Source organism: Salmo trutta, chromosome 37 (assembly GCF_901001165.1).
Source record: "Salmo trutta chromosome 37, fSalTru1.1, whole genome shotgun sequence".
Lineage (NCBI taxonomy): Eukaryota > Metazoa > Chordata > Actinopteri > Salmoniformes > Salmonidae > Salmo > Salmo trutta.
This window is the reverse complement of record NC_042993.1, coordinates 5,542,988-5,561,750: the sequence shown is the minus strand read 5'-3', so window position 1 is coordinate 5,561,750 and position 18,763 is coordinate 5,542,988. Positions and strand designations below refer to the sequence as shown.

Genomic DNA, 18,763 nt, shown 5'->3' with positions numbered 1-18,763 from the left:
GTGGCTGCCTGTCTACTGCCTGCCTGCCTGCCTGCCTGCCTGCCTGCCTGCCTGCCTGCCTGGGAGAGGAGAGGCACTGAGAGTCCTCACTGTGTCCTCACCTCCCTCCACTGTCTAAAAGAGAGGAAGGGTAGACCGCTGCTTTAGAACAATACTACTAGATATGTTAGACCAGTATTGACTGTTTTGTAGGTCTCAGTTTGATTGATACTGATACGTGAGGTTGAGTACAATGAATACATTCAGGTTTCATGTTTCTGTCTGTCTGTCTGTCTGTCTGTCTGTCTGTCTGTCTGTCTGTCTGTCTGTCTGTCTGTCTGTCTGTCTGTCTGTCTGTCTGTCTGTCTGTCTGTCTGTGTGTGTGCGCGTAAGTGTACTGTACGTGTACATGAGTGCGTGTGTGTTTGTTAAATGGTTCTATGTACTGTATATCACAGTGATGCCTTCACACAACAGAACAGCGATATTTATGCACATGACAGAAATGTCTGTCTTCTTCTTTTTACAGGCTGCAGGGCTTTCATCACCACTGAATGGTATGCTGTCCTGATGTCTCTCTCAAAGCCAGGAGGACTGACGTGGCGTCAGAGGTTTGTCATCTTTCTAACACCTCTGCTGTTCTCACTATAGAATTCTATGTCTATGGCCATTAGGGATCTGTACGAATTTGCATTAAAAGTGCAGTGACTTCTTTCACTTACTAATGAGAACGAATGGCAAGTCAATCCTACAGTAAATTACCCTCTATGCCTTCTGCTTCATGAAATGTATGGTAGTAATTTATTGTGTCTATGGGTTTGGAATTGAAGCAAAATGTAGCCGCTAAATGAAAGGTTCCAGAATACATCCTTTTTTCATACAAATGTATTCAGAGATATTGTTGCAGAGAAGTGTGTATCATTCGTTATGAATTTTTCATCACAATAGTAATTATTTCAATTCATGACATTTTACTATAAAACTTGCTAAGAGCTACATCATCATACCTACATTTCACAGCAAATATGTATATATATTTTTAAAGACAAACCTACTTGAATCAATGTAATGAACCAGATTGATTGCTCCGTACGAGTGAACCAACCCTTTGGTTTTTACTGTAATGTATGTGAGTGTCACGCCCTGACCGTAGAGAGCCTTTTATTCTCTATGTTGGTTAGGTCGGGGTGTGACTAGGGTGGGTAATCTAGGTTATTCTATTTCTATGTTGGCCTGGTATGGTTCCCAATCAGAGGCAGCTGTTAATCGTTGTCTCTGATTGGGGATCATATTTAGGCAGCCATTTCCCCACTGTGTTTTGTGGGATCTGGTTTTGTTTTTGTGTAGTTGCCTGTGAGCACTCCAGAACGTCACGTTTCGTTTGTTCGTTTATTGTTTTGTATTTGCTGAAGTTTCACTTTATAATAAAGATGTGGAACGCTACGTACGCTGCGCCTTGGTCCAGTTCTTACGACGATCATGACAGAAGATCCCACCACAACAGGACCAAGCAGCGTGCCCAGGAGGAGAAGGTATCCTGGGCTTGGGAGGAGATCAAGGAGGAGAAGACATCCTGGACATGGGAGGAAATCATGGAGGGACACGAAAGACTTCCTTGGAAGCAGACGCAAGGTGATAAGGGAGGACAGCGACGACGCCGGGGTTCGCGGCCACAAGGAAAGCCCAAAGGACAGCCCCCCCAAAAAAGCGAACCAGAGCCAATCTGGGAGAAGAGGGAGAAATTGGAGGAGAGTGAACGGAGAGAGTCAGAGACAGTCAGTGAGTTGATGGAGAAATTGGAGGAGAGAGAAATGAGAGAGTTGTTGTGTTGGTGTATGATGCATGGCATTCGCCCTAAGGAGCGTGTTATCTGTTTGATGCCACCTGAGTCAGCTCTCCATACTCGTCCTGAGGAGCGGGCTAGCAGTCTGGTAAAAACTGTGCCGGCTCCACGCACCAGGTCTCAAGTGCGCCTCCACAGCCCAGTACGTCCTGTGCCAGCTCTTCGCACTCGCCTTAAGGAGCGTATAATTTGTCCGGTACCATGTGTGCCGGCTCTACGCACCAGGTCTCCAGTACGCCTCCACAGCCCAGTACGTCCTGTGCCAGCTCTCCGCACTCGCCTTAAGGAGCGTATCATTTGTCCGGTACCATGTGTGCCGGCTCTACGCACCAGGTCTCCAGTGCGCCTCCACAGCCCAGTACGTCCTGTGCCAGCTCCCCACACTCGCCGTGTGAAGTGTGTCATCGTTCCGGTACAATTTGTGCCGGCTCTACACACCAGGTCTCCAGTGCGCCTCCACAGCCCAGTACGTCCTGTGCCAGCTCCTCGCACTTGCCCTGAAGAGCGTGTCACCAGTCCGGTGCAACCTGTGCCGGTCCCACGCATCAGGCCTCCAGTGCACCTACCTGTCCGGCATGTCCTGTGCCTTCTCCCCGCACTCGCCCTGAAGTGCGTGTCACCAGTCCGGTGCCACCTGTACCGGCTCCACGCACTAGGCCTCCAGTGCGCATCAACAGTCCAGAGCTTCCAGCATCAGTCCCCAGTCCAGAGCTTCCGGCGAAGGTCCCCAGTCCAGAGCTTCCGGCAACGGTCCCCAGTCCAGAGCTTCCGGCAACGGTCCCTAGTCCAGAGCTTCCGGCAACGGTCCCTAGTCCAGAGCTTCCGGCAACGGTTCACAGTCCAGAGCTTCCGGCGACGGTTCACGGTCCAGAGCTTCAGGCGATGGTCCCTAGTCCAGAGCTTCCGGCAATGGTCCCTAGTCCAGAGCTTCCGGCAACGGTTCATAGTCCAGAGCTTCCGGCGACGGTTCATAGTCCAGAGCTTCCGGCGATGGTTCACAGTCCAGAGCTTCTGGCGACGGTTCACAGTCCGGAACCTCCTACGACGGTCCACATCCGGAACCTCCTACGACGGTCCACATCCGGAACCTCCTACGACGGTCCACAGTCCGGAACCTCCTACGACGGTCCACAGTCCGGAACCTCCTGCGACGGTCCACAGTCCGGAACCTCCTACGACGGTCCACATGCCGGAGCCCTCCTTTGCGCCGGTGCCCAGTCTGGGTATGGTGTCCAGTCCAGCTCCATGGCCAGAGCCTTCCTCTGCGCCGATGCCCAGTCCAGGCACGGTGTCCAGTCCAGCTCCAAGGCCGGAGCCTTCCTCTGCGCCGGTGACCAGTCCAGGCACGGCGTCCAGTCCCGCTCCTTGGCAGGTGCCTTCCTCTGCGCCGATGTCCCGTCCAGGCACGGCGTCCAGTCCCGCTCCAAGGCCGGAGCCTTCGTCTGCGCCGGTGCCCAGTCCAGGCACGGCGGCCAACTCAGCTCCATGGCCGGAGCATTCCTCTCCGCCGGTGCCCAGTCCGGGTGCGGCGTTCAAGCCAGCTCCATGGCCAGGGCCCTCCACTGTTATCTACTGCATTTATTTCAGCCATTCCTTTTTCAACTGGAGTCGCTTAACACGACTGAATACCGACTCAACAACCTATAGAAATAAATACATTGGAAATAAAATATCCTCTCTCCCAAACAACACTGTGTGCTGGTGAAGTGTACTACAGCTAAAACTAATTCGTAGTCAAAATAGAATGATGGAGTCAAATTCAAAATACTAAAATGTACATAGATGTATCCTATACCATTACAATGTAGATAGATGTATCCTATACCATTACAATGTAGATAGATGTATCCTGTACCATTACAATGTAGATAGATGTATCCTGTACCATTACAATGTAGATAGATGTATCCTGTACCATTACAATGTAGATAGATGTATCCTGTACCATTACAATGTAGATAGATGTATCCTATACCATTAAAAGGAAATAGATGTATCCTGTACCATTACAATGTAGATAGATGTATCCTGTACCATTACAATGTAGATAGATGTATCCTGTACCATTACAATGTAGATAGATGTATCCTGTACCATTACAATGTAGATAGATGTATCCTGTACCATTACAATGTAGATAGATGTATCCTGTACCATTAAAATGTAAATAGATGTATCCTGTACCATTACAATGTAGATAGATGTGTCCTGTACCATTACAATGTAGATAGATGTATCCTGTACCATTACAATGTAGATAGATGTATCCTGTACCATTACAATGTAGATAGATGTATCCTGTACCATTACAATGTAGATAGATGTATCCTGTACCATTACAATGTAGATAGATGTATCCTGTACCATTACAATGTAGATAGATGTGTCCTGTACCATTACAATGTAGATAGATGTATCCTGTACCATTACAATGTAGATAGATGTATCCTGTACCATTACAATGTAGATAGATGTATCCTGTACCATTACAATGTAGATAGATGTATCCTGTACCATTACAATGTAGATAGATGTATCCTGTACCATTACAATGTAGATAGATGTATCCTGTACCATTACAATGTAGATATATGTATCCTGTACCATTAAAATGTAAATAGATGTATCCTGTACCATTACAATGTAGATAGATGTATCCTGTACCATTACAATGTAGATAGATGTATCCTGTACCATTACAATGTAGATAGATGTATCCTGTACCATTAAAATGTAGATAGATGTATCCTGTACCATTAAAATGTAAATAGATGTATCCTGTACCATTACAATGTAGATAGATGTATCCTGTACCATTACAATGTAGATAGATGTATCCTGTACCATTACAATGTAGATAGATGTATCCTGTACCATTACAATGTAGATAGATGTATCCTGTACCATTACAATGTAAATAGATGTATCCTATACCATTACAATGTAGATATATGTATCCTGTACCATTAAAATGTAAATAGATGTATCCTATACCTGTCAACGATTGCTAGGAGTGGTGGTAGGAGTCAGGCGCCGAGAGCAGAGGTAAGGAAAAATGTGTTTATTCCTTAAATACGAAAAACAACACATGTAGATCGCCAGCACATCCAACAAAAAACACTCTGACGAAAATAATCCCGCGCAAACCTGGGCGAGCTAAACAGGCTTAAATAACCATAAATCAAGAGACACAAATGAGGAACAGGTGCAAACAATAAGACATACCAAACGAAAAGGAAAAAGGGATCAGCGGTGGCTAGTAGGCCGGCGACGACGACCGCCGAGCGCCGCCCGAGCAGGCAGGGGAGCCACCTTCGGTGGGATTCGTGACAATACCATTAAAATGTAGGTAGATGTATCTATTTTCTACTTCTTCCACAGACAGAGTTATACTTATGTCCAAGGGGAGAAACAATATTCAAGATCATATCCTACAGAAACATATTTCATTATAACAACTTCACATCATTATGAGTAGACATTAGTAGGCCTATGTTCAAAATCACTATTGTGAGATGGCTTGACTGGTATAGGGATCAATTACAAGTGGCCAATAATAGACAGCGGATGAAATCTCTTTCATCTTCAGCCCCTGCCTCCCTGTCTCTCCACTGTAGCTCGGTGGGTAATGGGGCTGGTCGTGTGTTCATTGTGTGGACTTGTTAGAGTAGAGTAGAAGGGTAGGCCTGCCAATCTGCCCATTCAGCAGCACCACTCTGCATTTCACTCTGCTTAATTCCCTCAGCGGGTTGGCAGCGCTCCTATATTCAAGTCTAACTGGTGAAATAAAGCAAACAGCCCTTTATAGCCCCGGGGGAAAAGCATTGTATCATGTCCAGAATCCACATAGATATTTTTAACTAGATCTACAAAGGCATAATTGGTTATCAAGTACAGTGAAACCCAGGCATGTGTCTACATGGGACAGTGTATCTTTGTGGAGTTCATACATACACCATATAGTCATTCTTTGATTTTGTGCTGTAGTTATTCTAGATTCATATTGATTTCCCATAATACATAAGTTCTGACTGAAATAATGAAATGTGCAATATGCTGTCCAATTCCATTTATTCCATAGGTACCTGTACGAAATGGGATTTTATGTCATTGTGTTGCACATTAATTTATGTCATGTGAAAAGTGCCGACCTTGTTATGTAAAACATTGAAGATGTTCAATATAATTGGTATTTGTTTATTTATTTGTTTATTTGGATCCCCGTTTTGCAGAAGCAGTAACTACTCTTCCTGGGGTCCACAATGATAATATTTTGTTATAATGGTCTAATTAGTAGAGGTTAATTCCTCTCCCTTGTGTTGTTCTGATACTGTGGAAAATAAAACAAGAGCACATCCTCACATTCCAATAAGGCAAATGGCATGTTCTGCTTCATTACAGATCTGATCATGATCAGAAACCAAGACATGACTCTAACTACTTTCACAGTTTAGCCTGAAGTTCGCGTTGGATTCAATTATTTTAGAAGGGAGGGAAAAGGACCTGCTTTTCAGACAGTAGAAGGGTACCAAATTCACGTGAAACGAATTAAGAAAAGCAATCCTTTATTGGTATTAGTAATGCATTACCGTCGGCTCTCCATTTTATAAATTACGTCTCAATTTCGGAGAGATACACAGAGAAATATTTAGCACAGCTAGCTGGGGGAGGAGGATGGTGTTGCAGGAAGAGAGAAGTAACATGTTCATTTACTCTCTCTTGATATCCTGTAATGACATTCATCCTTCCTGTTTTAGTCAAGGCACCCGGTATTCACATATACAGTATCTGTCCTCGGGTTGATAGTACAGGTTCTGATCAATGGCTTTTACCTGTTGGTTATTTGATAAGAAATGATGGTGTTTTTGAGTTCAGTGCAGACCGTAGCATTATAGTGGGAATATGGTGTCTCGTGGGACACAGACATAACATTTAAGTCACCTTCAACCTCCCTGAATACTATTAGCAGTGTGTACTACTTCAATCATTGGCATGTAGTGGCCTAGTGCTTTAGTCTGTCTAGACGCATTGTTTACCCCACTAACATCTGTCTATTAACCACATGAACTGGTCCACCTTCCACTGTTTACCCCTACTACCATCTATTAATCACATGAACTGGCCTGTCTACCACTGTTTACCACTACTACCATCTATTAATCACATGAATTGGCCTGTCTTCCACTGTTTACCACTACTACCATCTATTAACCACATGAACTGGTCCACCTTCCACTGTTTACCCCTACTACCATCTATTAACCACATGAACTGGCCTGTCTTCCACTGTTTACCCCTACTACCATCTATTAACCACATGAACTGGTCCACCTTCCACTGTTTACCCCTACTAACATCTGTCTATTAACCACATGAACTGGCCTGTCTTCCACTGTTTACCCCTACTACATCTATTAACCACATGAATTGGCCTGTCTTCCACTGTTTACCACTACTACCATCTATTAACCACATGAACTGGCCTGTCTTCCACTGTTTACCACTACTACCATCTATTAACCACATGAACTGGTCCACCTTCCACTGTTTACCCCTACTACCATCTATTAACCACATGAACTGGCCTGTCTTCCACTGTTTACCCCTACTACCATCTATTAACCACATGAACTGGCCTGTCTTCCACTGTTTACCCCTACTACCATCTATTAACCACATGAACTGGCATGTCTTCCACTGTTTACCACTACTACATCTATTAATCACATGAATTGGCCTGTCTTCCACTGTTTACCACTACTACCATCTATTAACCACATGAACTGGCCTGTCTTCCACTGTTTACCCCTACTACCATCTATTAACCACATGAACTGGCATGTCTTCCACTGTTTACCACTACTACCATCTATTAACCACATGAACTGGCCTGTCTTCCACTGTTTACCCCTACTACCATCTATTAACCACATGAACTGGCCTGTCTTCCACTGTTTACCCCTACTACCATCTATTAACCACATGAACTGGCCTGTCTTCCACTGTTTACCCCTACTACCATCTATTAACCACATGAACTGGTCTGTCTTCCACTGTTTACCCCTATTACCATCTATTAACCACATGAACTGGCCTGCCTTCCACTGTTTACCCCTACTACCATCTATTAACCACATGAACTGGCCTGTCTTCCACTGTTTACCACTACTACCATCTATTAACCACATGAACTGGTCCACCTTCCACTGTTTACCACTACTACCATCTATTAATCACATGAATTGGCCTGTCTTCCACTGTTTACCACTACTACCATCTATTAACCACATGAACTGCTCCACCTTCCACTGTTTACCACTACTACCATCTATTAACCACATGAACTGGCCTGCCTTCCACTGTTTACCACTACTACCATCTATTAATCACATGAATTGGCCTGTCTACCACTGTTTACCCCTACTACCATCTATTAACCACATGAACTGGTCCACCTTCCACTGTTTACCACTACTACCATCTATTAACCACATGAACTGGCCTGTCTTCCACTGTTTACCCCTACTACCATCTATTAACCACATGAACTGGCCTGTCTTCCACTACTACCATCTATTAACCACATGAACTGGTCCACCTTCCACTGTTTACCACTACTACCATCTATTAATCACATGAACTGGCCTGTCTTCCACTGTTTACCCCTACTACCATCTATTAATCACATGAACTGGCCTGTCTTCCACTGTTTACCACTACTACCATCTATTAACCACATGAACTGGTCCACCTTCCACTGTTTACCCCTACTACCATCTATTAACCACATGAACTGGTCTGTCTTCCACTGTTTACCACTACTACCATCTATTAACCACATGAACTGGCCTGCCTTCCACTGTTTACCCCTACTACCATCTATTAACCACATAAATTGGCCTGTCTTCCACTGTTTACCCCTACTACCATCTATTAACCACATGAACTGGCCTGTCTTCCACTGTTTACCCCTACTACCATCTATTACCCACATGAACTGGCCTGTCTTCCACTGTTTACCCCTACTACCATCTATTAACCACATAAATTGGCCTGTCTTCCACTGTTTACCCCTACTACCATCTATTACCCACATGAACTGGCCTGTCTTCCACTGTTTACCCCTACTACCATCTATTAATCAAATCAAATCAAATTTATTTATATAGCCCTTCGTACATCAGCTGAAATCTCAAAGTGCTGTACAGAAACCCAGCCTAAAACCCCAAACAGCAAGCAATGCATGTGAAAGAAGCACGGTGGCTGGGAAAAACTCCCTAGGAAAAACTCCTGAGAAAGGCCAAAAACCTAGGAAGAAACCTAGAGAGGAACCAGGCTATGAGGGGTGGCCAGTCCTCTTCTGGCTGTGCCGGGTGGATATTATAACAGAACATGGTCAAGATGTTAAAATGTTCGTAAATGACCAGCATGGTCAAATAATAATAATCATAGTAATTGTCGAGGGTGCAACAAGCACGTCCGGTGAACAGGTCAGGGTTCCGTAGCCGCAGGCAGAACAGTTGAAACTGGAGCAGCAGCATGGCCAGGTGGACTGGGGACAGCAAGGAGTCATCATGCCTGAACTGGTCCACCTTCCACTGTTTACCACTACTACCATCTATTAACCACATGAACTGGCCTGTCTTCCACTGTTTACCCCTACTACCATCTATTAACCACATGAACTGGCCTGTCTTCCACTGTTTACCCCTACTACCATCTATTAACCACATGAACTGGCCTGTCTTCCACTGTTTACCACTACTACCATCTATTAACCACATGAACTGGTCCACCTTCTACTGTTTACCACTACTACCATCTATTAACCACATGAACTGGCCTGTCTTCCACTGTTTACCCCTACTACCATCTATTAACCACATGAACTGGCCTGTCTTCCACTGTTTACCCCTACTACCATCTATTAATCACATGAACTGGTCTGTCTTCCACTGTTTAACCCTACTACCATCTATTAACCACATGAACTGGCCTGTCTTCCACTGTTTACCCCTACTACCATCTATTAATCACATGAACTGGTCTGTCTTCCACTGTTTAACCCTACTACCATCTATTAACCACATGAACTGGCCTGTCTTCCACTGTTTACCCCTACTACCATCTATTAACCACATGAACTGGCCTATTTACCTCTACTCCTATAAAGCCATGGTGGCTCAGGGGTATGTCTGTGTGTCTGTTACTCTGTCTGTCTGTTATTCTGTCTGTCTGTCTGTGGAGAACAGCTGTTTCCTTCAGCAATGCTGCAGTGCCACACCTGCCAAACACTCAGTGAAATACCATCACAGTCGAGTAGCAGGCAGCCGTGTACATACATCCAACACCCTCTGCAGCTGTAGCACAAAGAAGGCTCCTTTTACTGTTCAGTGCTACTGTCTGTTGGGATGTTGCCTGGCATGTTACAGATGCCAATGGAGTATATTAGATATGTATAAAATCGGTCCATAATGATATCGTGTCAGAGAGGAATGAGGGACAGGAGAGGGATGGAGGACAGAGCTCCAGAGAGGACTGTCTGTCACTGTTAGCCATGTGTTTTGTGGCAGTCTGGGAACCACAATATCATCAGAAGTGTGTGTGTATGTGTCCCACAGAGAAACTAATGAATCCATGCAGAAAGATCCAGACCAGTGGCTCGATCATCACACACACTTCTCCCTATAACTTAATGAGCAGACTGCCGTCTCTGTTCTCCCTATAGTTTAATGAGCAGACTGCCTTCTCTGTTCTCCCTATAACTTAATAAGCAGCCTTCTGGGTTCTCTCTATAGTTTAATGAGCAGACTGCCTTCTCTGTTCTCCCTATAACTTAATAAGCAGCCTTCTGGGTTCTCTCTATAGTTTAATGAGCAGACTGCCTTCTCTGTTCTCCCTATAACTTAATAAGCAGCCTTCTGTGTTCTCTCTATTGTTTAATGAGCAGACTGCCTTCTCTGTTCTCCCTATAACTTAATAAGCAGCCTTCTGTGTTCTCTCTATTGTTTAATGAGCAGACTGCCTTCTCTGTTCTCCCTATAACTTAATAAGCAGCCTTCTGTGTTCTCCCTATAGTTTAATGAGCAGACTGCCTTCTCTGTTCTCCCTATAGATTAATGAGCAGCCTTCTGTGTTCTCTCTATTGTTTAATGAGCAGACTGCCTTCTCTGTTCTCCCTATAACTTAATAAGCAGCCTTCTGTGTTCTCTCTATAGTTTAATGAGCAGACTGCCTTCTCTGTTCTCCCTATAACTTAATGAGCAGACTGCCTTCTCTGTTCTCCCTATAGCTTAATAAGCAGACTGCCTTCTCTGTTCTCCCTATAGATTAATGAGCAGACTGCCTTCTCTTTTCTCCCTATAACTTAATAAGCAGCCTTCTCTGTTCTCTCTATAGTTTAATGAACAGACTGCCTTCTCTGTTCTCCCTATAGATTAATGAGCAGACTGCCTTCTCTTTTCTCCCTATAACTTAATAAGCAGCCTTCTCTGTTCTCTCTATAGTTTAATGAGCAGACTGCCTTCTCTGTTCTCCCTATAACTTAATGAGCAGACTGCCTTCTCTGTTCTCCCTATAGCTTAATAAGCAGCCTTCTGTGTTCTCTCTATAGCTTAATGAGCAGACTGCCTTCCACCGATGGACAGGAACCTCCCGTAAACACTCTCATTACATATTCTTCCTTCTTATTCTCTCTCTCTCTCTCTCTCTCTCTCTCTCTCTCTCTCTCTCTCTCTCTCTCTCTCTCATTTCACTTCATGTTCAGTTTAGGAGTGAAGCATGAAAGCAAATGTTCATCTTTCCGATGTCGAGTTAAGGAAGGAAATAAATATACTGTCATACTGAAATAGTGTTGTTTTAAGTTAGGCTTATAGGAAGGTTGCTGTATATACAGTAAGGGATATGTCAATCAGTCCATTCTGCAGGATTGACAGGCTGTGGGAAGTTTGCTGTAGTGGTGTATATAAGGGATATGTCAATCAGTCCATTGTGCAGGATTGACAGGCTGTGGGAAGGCTGATGAGATGATGCCTTTCTGTTACCTGGGCTGTTCCTGACAGCTGCTGCATCCATGATAAGACATGTCTGTCTGCCAGTCTGTCTGTCTGTCTGTCTTCTCAGAAATTGCAGTCGATATTTCCCCTTCCGTCTAGCAGGCCAAAACAAGTTTCTGTTGAATTTGTTTGGGCTTTTTCTCTTAGTATTTGGAAATGGAAATGCAAAGGAAAGGCAAAACCATTTCAGATTGATTAGGATGATGCATTTCCCATAATACAGGAGATATTATCAGTGAGGGGAATTTCCACATTCATAGAATTTGATACTAACTGTGCAATCTTACAGATTTGCAAATGTTATTATTAGATACAATACCATCGACATGTCCCCTATTACTTGAACACTGTATCACACAGCAGCCAGTCTGTGCTAAAACAAAAACCCCAGACACAGCCAGGGATGCCATACCCTCAGAAAGAGATCAATTACCAAGACGAGGATGATGCCAATGACTTATTTCTGGGTGTACAGAATATAATTGATCTTCCGGGAGGGCTGAAGGTTCCATTAGGAAACAAATGCTTGCTTTCATCCAGTAAGCAAAGTCCCAAAGTCTCTCTCTCCATTCTGCAGGCTAAGCACAGCTGTCTGGGAGGACCGTGAGGGATGGGCTCGTCCATCAGCACAAAGCCAGGCCAGAGGGAGGAAAATGTGACCCGAGGTGGGAGGATGGGTGGGGTAGGCTGGGCTTGTCTGGAGACACAGGGGACACACTGCACATGGTCTGGTCTGGCACCAGGATCATTTAGAAGGGAGGTTTAATTACCGTGAGAAGCTATTAATGCTAACTAATGCCTGCGTTTAGGAAATAGCCCAAGCAAGACAACAAACAAGTCCTTAATTGCTTGTCAAAGGGTCTTCACTCCAAGGAAGGTCTCCTATTTTTTTGCTTGAATTGGCATTATTTTTATTTCTAGATTTTTTACCTCAAATGACTGGTTTAGCCGTTACACATGGACACTTGTACTGGTACTGTGCCACACTACAGTATATCATTATGGGGTCTGTAAGACACTTTTCTTAGCTTGTGAGTGGGATAAGCATCTTGGACTTGAGAATGTATTGATCCTGAATATCTCCAAAGGGAATGCAGGTGCTTACGGCCACATTGAAGCAGTGATTTCAAGGGTTTCTGCTCAGCAAATATTGTAATGAATGGGGGATACGCAAAATGATTCCGGAACTATCCGACGGAAATGTCAAGGAGGCATGTTGCTGTGCCGACTTGACTCCCCCAGAATGGAATCCAATCATGGAATCCACAGAATGGAATACAGCACAGTACAAAGGACATGACATCCCTGAATGTAGATTACATAGAGATCTGATGAAAAGGAAATAGATTTGTTCAGACAATATGGAGGTGTCAGAAATAGTGATGGCCCCTTGTGTGTGAAATGATGCTTGGCTTGGCTATTTGGGAAATGATCATATTTTATATGAGAATAGCAGGAATAAGTACTCTTCTTTGTTCTCAGCTGGAACCTTAGCTCTAGTCCAGGGCATTACGTGCAGCTTTCTGATGTTGAGCCTTCAGCAAGTTGGACTTAACACTCTGGACCAGAGCTTCTAGAAACTATGGTGAATTCTGGCCACTTCCAGAACTTGAGAAAATCTAAATCAGGTCATTAAGTACCCCCCAAAAAAAGCTTTTTTGAAAGGAATATCTGTCTTTAACTTGCCTGTACAGAAATGGAAGTGTGTATGTTAACAGGCCTGTCCAAAATGACCTTTCACACTATGGTGCAGTTCAGATGTAACTGCTCTCATTGTTGCCTTGACAGAAAGTAGTGGGAGCAGACATGCGCAGTACTGAGGCGTGTGGTGGCTGCTTTTTTTTCAGGACAGGGGAGAGCTTTTCTGCCTATTAAGCACACTGACATTCTTTGTCTGAAGGACACTGGCTGCCATCCAAAAACTGGGCGCCCAAGCCGTTTAATTTTAAACCATAAAGAAGTTCTTGGCACAAAAGCCCTTATGTGGGCTTTGTCGCAATTAGATTAACCAGAAAGGGCAACAGAGCGGATAGAACAGGATTGGGCAGAAAGGTATTGCTGGGATATTATGCTGTGTGGCATGTTCAACTGTGGAGGAATTAGCTGGACTTGACCCTCCAGTGATGGAATATGTCCAGGGGAGAGGACAAACTGCAGATTAATAGAGTCGCATTACAGATAACAGTGGTAAAGGTGTTTGGCCCCCAAACCGTGGCAGCTTCAAATGCAGCTACCTACCAGTATCTCTCTCTCTCTCTCTCTCTCTCTCTCTCTCTATGACACCGTTAATATGCTCTTCTCACTTACAACTTGAAGTGTATTTTGATGGCTTTTAGAGTGAGTTTCATATTAATATGTCAACCATGTTTTCACAAAATGGCATCCATTGAGGAGGATCATGGAATGTATCTGTTGATGGTTTGTGCCTGTCTATCAAGAAGAGATTAAGTTGTATGGTGGGATGGAATTAAAGTCAGAGCAACAATATATCAATCACTGTGGTCACTTTGCCCTTTTAAGATGTCCCCTCGATCTGCCCAAGCTGCATCCCAAATGGCACCCTAAGCCCTACATATCGCACTACTTTTGACGAGAGCCGTATGAGCACTACTACATAGGGTGCCATTTTGGACATAGCCTCAGTCTTTATCCACAGTCACTGAGGCAGCAGCCAATAAGAGCCATTGTTTTACTGCTCTGGCTCCACGCAGAAAGTTCCAGTTAAGTATGGCCTCAGCACCTCTGTCCTCTTTCTGACCTCTGTCACACAGTGTGGTGTCAGACAGGCTGCAGAGGCTTAGCTCCTTTAACACAGTTGGCTGAGATGGTGGAGCTATGATTCACAAGATGTTTTCTCTCTCCTGTACGCTCTCCCGTCTCTCTCTGTCTCCGTCTCTCTGTCTCTCTCTCTCTCTCTCCATCTCTGTCTCCGCATAACAACCAGGCCAGTTAGCCAAACCTTCCTCTGGGAATCATTAAATTAGCACAGACAAAAAAGCTTATCCAAATCTCTCTGTAATGGGTCTGCTGCGATTTTGGATGATGTCTCTCACTCTCATTTCCTGTGTAGCATAACCTCCCTCATCGTTAAAGTGGCACTCCAGTCTCCTTTTACCCTCATTTATCACCTGATTAACTTAGCAAAAGGTACATCTCAATATGTGGTCCAGGTATCATGACATGGCACAAGTGGGGTGAGGGGGGGCTTTCTCATCTGTTCTCTATTACTCCTCTATTGTTCCCCCACACAAGGGGGGAGGGCGATGACATCAGAGGGCACCATCAGACCACCTCCTTGAAGTTTTCAGTTGTGTCGAAAAAACTACATTTTGCTCCAAAAAACATTTGTGTGTGTGTGTGTACATTACTGTATTTATACATGGGATATTGTTTTTCAACAGGAAAAGTTCCAAAATAGCAGGAGTGCCTCTTTAATTGAGTCAAATGTCTCTAGTTGGATTTCTAAACTTCACTCTAAATAAATGGACATTTGCACATTATGTGAAACCTCTCCCTCCCAATCATTTTACTTGTCCACCCATCCCAAACCCAGTGTCAACAGAGGTGGATAGAGAACTACAGTCGTGGTCCTCAGTTATTCTCTGCTCCATCTATCTCTGACTTAACCTCAATACACTTCCAGACTCTAAAATAGAAACCTCTGCTCCACTCTGCATGTTGGTACAGTATCTGCCACATCTGAAGACTGCCCCTAATTTACCTGAACCTCCTCACACCCAATACTACACTCTAGATTTGGATAAGTATTTATTGTTTAGACATTGCATTTGTAGCCATGTTAGCAGTTTATTAAAGTGGTGATACATTCTAACCTAAACTTTATTGTAATTATTTTTGCCACTATGGCCTATTTATTGCCTTACCTCCCTAATCTTACTACATTGGCACACACTGTACATAGATTTTTCTATTGTGTTATTGGCTGTACGTTTGTTTATGTGTAACTCTGTGTGGTTATTTTTGTCGTACTGCTTTGCTTTATCTTGGCCAGGTCGCAGTTGTAAATGAGAACTTGTTCTCAACTGGCCTACCTGGTTAAATAAAGGTGAAATAAAATTTAAAAAATGAACTGAATGGCACTGAATAGGAATGAGTGTTTACTGTAATAATAACTGTAATACTGATGAATGAATGAATAATGATGCTGTTGTTTTTATCAGACTTCCAGGTTCTCTGTGGATCAGCCCCTGAGAGCTGTAGGATCCACGCAGGAGGATGCAGGGCCTCAGGAGGAACAGCTCTAGCCAGCTCTGACTTCTGGTGGGGCAGGACAGCTGGTGTTGTGAATCAGGCCGCTATAGTGCCAGACACGGCTTCTTCCCAACACCAGGGTCACACCCCACTGTCCGCAGCACCGAAGCCCCGGAGCCCAGCCCTCTCCCTCACCGGCAGCAAGGCACAGCAGCAGATCACAGGAGGACAGATCAAAATGCATGCCGAGACTAGTGGAGGATGTGTCTTTCAAAAACAGACTAGTCGAAGTTAATTAAAAATAAACTAAATATTCCACTGTGTATCTGGGGCATAAGAGCAGCATTTGAGCATCGTCCGAAGCATAACCACCATTGTTTAATTCTCAATTGTGATTAAAGTAGAGTTGTATTGTATTGACTTGCCCTATGACAGTTTCTGTGTGTCTGCACACTAGGACTAGGATTCAACGTCAGTGAACTATCAGAGCATAAGACAGTACAACTAGAGAGAGGACAGTGCCTCTCTGAACAAGTGTGATGGGAACAGTGGCAGTTCTAGACCATTTCAACTGGGGGGGCCAAGCTGGGGCCAGTTGTACTGTTAGAGGGGCCAGTTACATTAGACGTTATTGTTGTCATATTGTTTTCTTCACTGCATTGCAGGCATTAGCAGGCAAAAGACCATGTTCATAATCATTAGTGTTCCGCGTTGCCACTGTCTAATAACGGATGTAAAAAAAGAAGGATAGCAAAAATTAGTTATGTAAAAATTATTTCATACTCCACAAAGCATGACAAATGAAAGGCTGGGTGTATTCCTTTGTCTGGGATTAAATTGAAAATGGATTTTGATGTTAGTCTCAGTCTTAGTATCAGTACGCTTTGTTGGCCCTCACTCTGTGCTGCTTTTATTTCACTTTATATTATATACTTTTATTAAAACTCATCAAAGGACTTTTTATTTGTTATTCGTTACGGAACGAATGTTATGTTTTCATTGTGTGGTGGTAGTTTGTGAGTGAAAGTGTTTAAGTACAATTGTGAATTAGTTTTTGCATCATTATTCCAATAATAAAGCAGGATACATGTGAACAACTACATCTATGTATCTTGTCATTTATTTGATTATCTTTGCAAATTATTTGAGTATTTTATTGTGTAAATATTATTTCCATTCAGACTGTACGATACATTGGAAATTAATCGTATAATTCATACACCCATTTCATCATAAATTTCCAAATTCCACCCCCAAAGACCTGCAAGCATGTCCACTACCGGTCAAAAGTTTTAGAACACCTACTCATTCAAGGGTTTTTCTTAATTTTACTATTTTCTACATTGTAGAATAATAGTGAAGACATCAAAACTATGAAATAACACATATGGCATCATGTAGTAACCAAAGAAGTGTTAAACAAATCAAAATATATTTTATATTTGAGATTCTTCAAATAGCCACTCTTTGCGTTGATGATGGCTTTGCGCACTCTTGGCATTCTCTCAACCAGCAACACCTGGAATGCTTTTCCAACAGTCTTGAAGGAATTTCCACATATGCTGAGCACTTGTTGGCTGCGTTTTCTTCATTCTGCGGTCCGACTCATCCCAAACCATCTCAATTTGGTTGAGGTTGGGGGATTGTGGAGGCCAGATCATCTGATGCAGCACTCCATCACTCTCCTTCTTGGTGAAATAGCCCTTACACAGCCTGTAGGTGTGTTGGGTCATTGTCCTGTTGAAAAACAAATCATAATCCCACTAAGCCCAACCAGATGAGAAGGCGTATCGCTGCAGAATGCTGTGTTAGCCATGCTGGCTAAGTGTGCCTTGAATTCTAAATAAATCACAGACAGTGTCACCAGCAAAGCACCCCCACACCATAACACCTCCTCCTCCATGCTTTATGGTGGGAAATACACTTGCGGAGATCATCCGTTCACCGACACCGCGTCTCACAAAGACACGGTGGTTGGAACCAAAAATCTCAAATTTGGACTCCAGACCAAAGGACAAATTTCCTCCAGTCTAATGTCCATTGCTCTTGTTTCTTGGCCCAAGCAAGTCTCTTCTTGCTATTGGTGCCCTTTAGTAGTGGTTTCTTTGCAGCAAATCGACCATGAAGGCCTGATTCATTCAGTCTCCTCTGAACAGTTGATGTTGAGATGTGTCTGTTACTTGAACTCTGTGAAGCATTTATTTGGGCTGCAATTTCTGAGGCTGGTAACTCTAATGAACTTATCCTCTGCAGCAGAGGTAACTCTGGGCCTTCCATTCCTATTGTGTTCCTCATGAGAGCTAGTTTCATCATAGCGCTAGATGGTTTTTGCAACTGCACTTGAAGAAACTTTCAAAGTTCTTGAAATGTTCCATATTGACTTTCATGATTTAAAGTAATGATGGACTGTCATTTCTCTTTGCTTATTTGAGCTGATCTTGTCATAATATGGACTTGGTGTTTTACCAAATAAAGCTATCTTCTGTATACCCCCTACCTTGTCACAACACAACTGGCTTAAAGAAGGAAAGAAATTCCACAAATTAACTTTTAACAAGGCACACCTGTTAATTGAAATGCATTCCAGGTGACTACCTCATGAATCTGGTTGAGAGAATGACAAGAGTGTGCAAAGCTGTCATCAAGGCAAAGGGTGGCTATTAGAAGAATCTCA

General features: G+C 43.6%; 1 long non-coding RNA gene across 1 annotated transcript; it reads left to right on the top strand.

The window, feature by feature from the left end:
- The first annotated feature begins 519 nt into the window (after nt 1-519).
- LOC115177156 (uncharacterized) lies at nt 520-16,505 on the top strand. The gene is made up of 2 exons (XR_003872360.1): nt 520-590; nt 16,059-16,505. It is a non-coding gene; the product is annotated as an uncharacterized LOC115177156 (long non-coding RNA).
- The last annotated feature ends 2,258 nt before the right edge of the window (nt 16,506-18,763 follow it).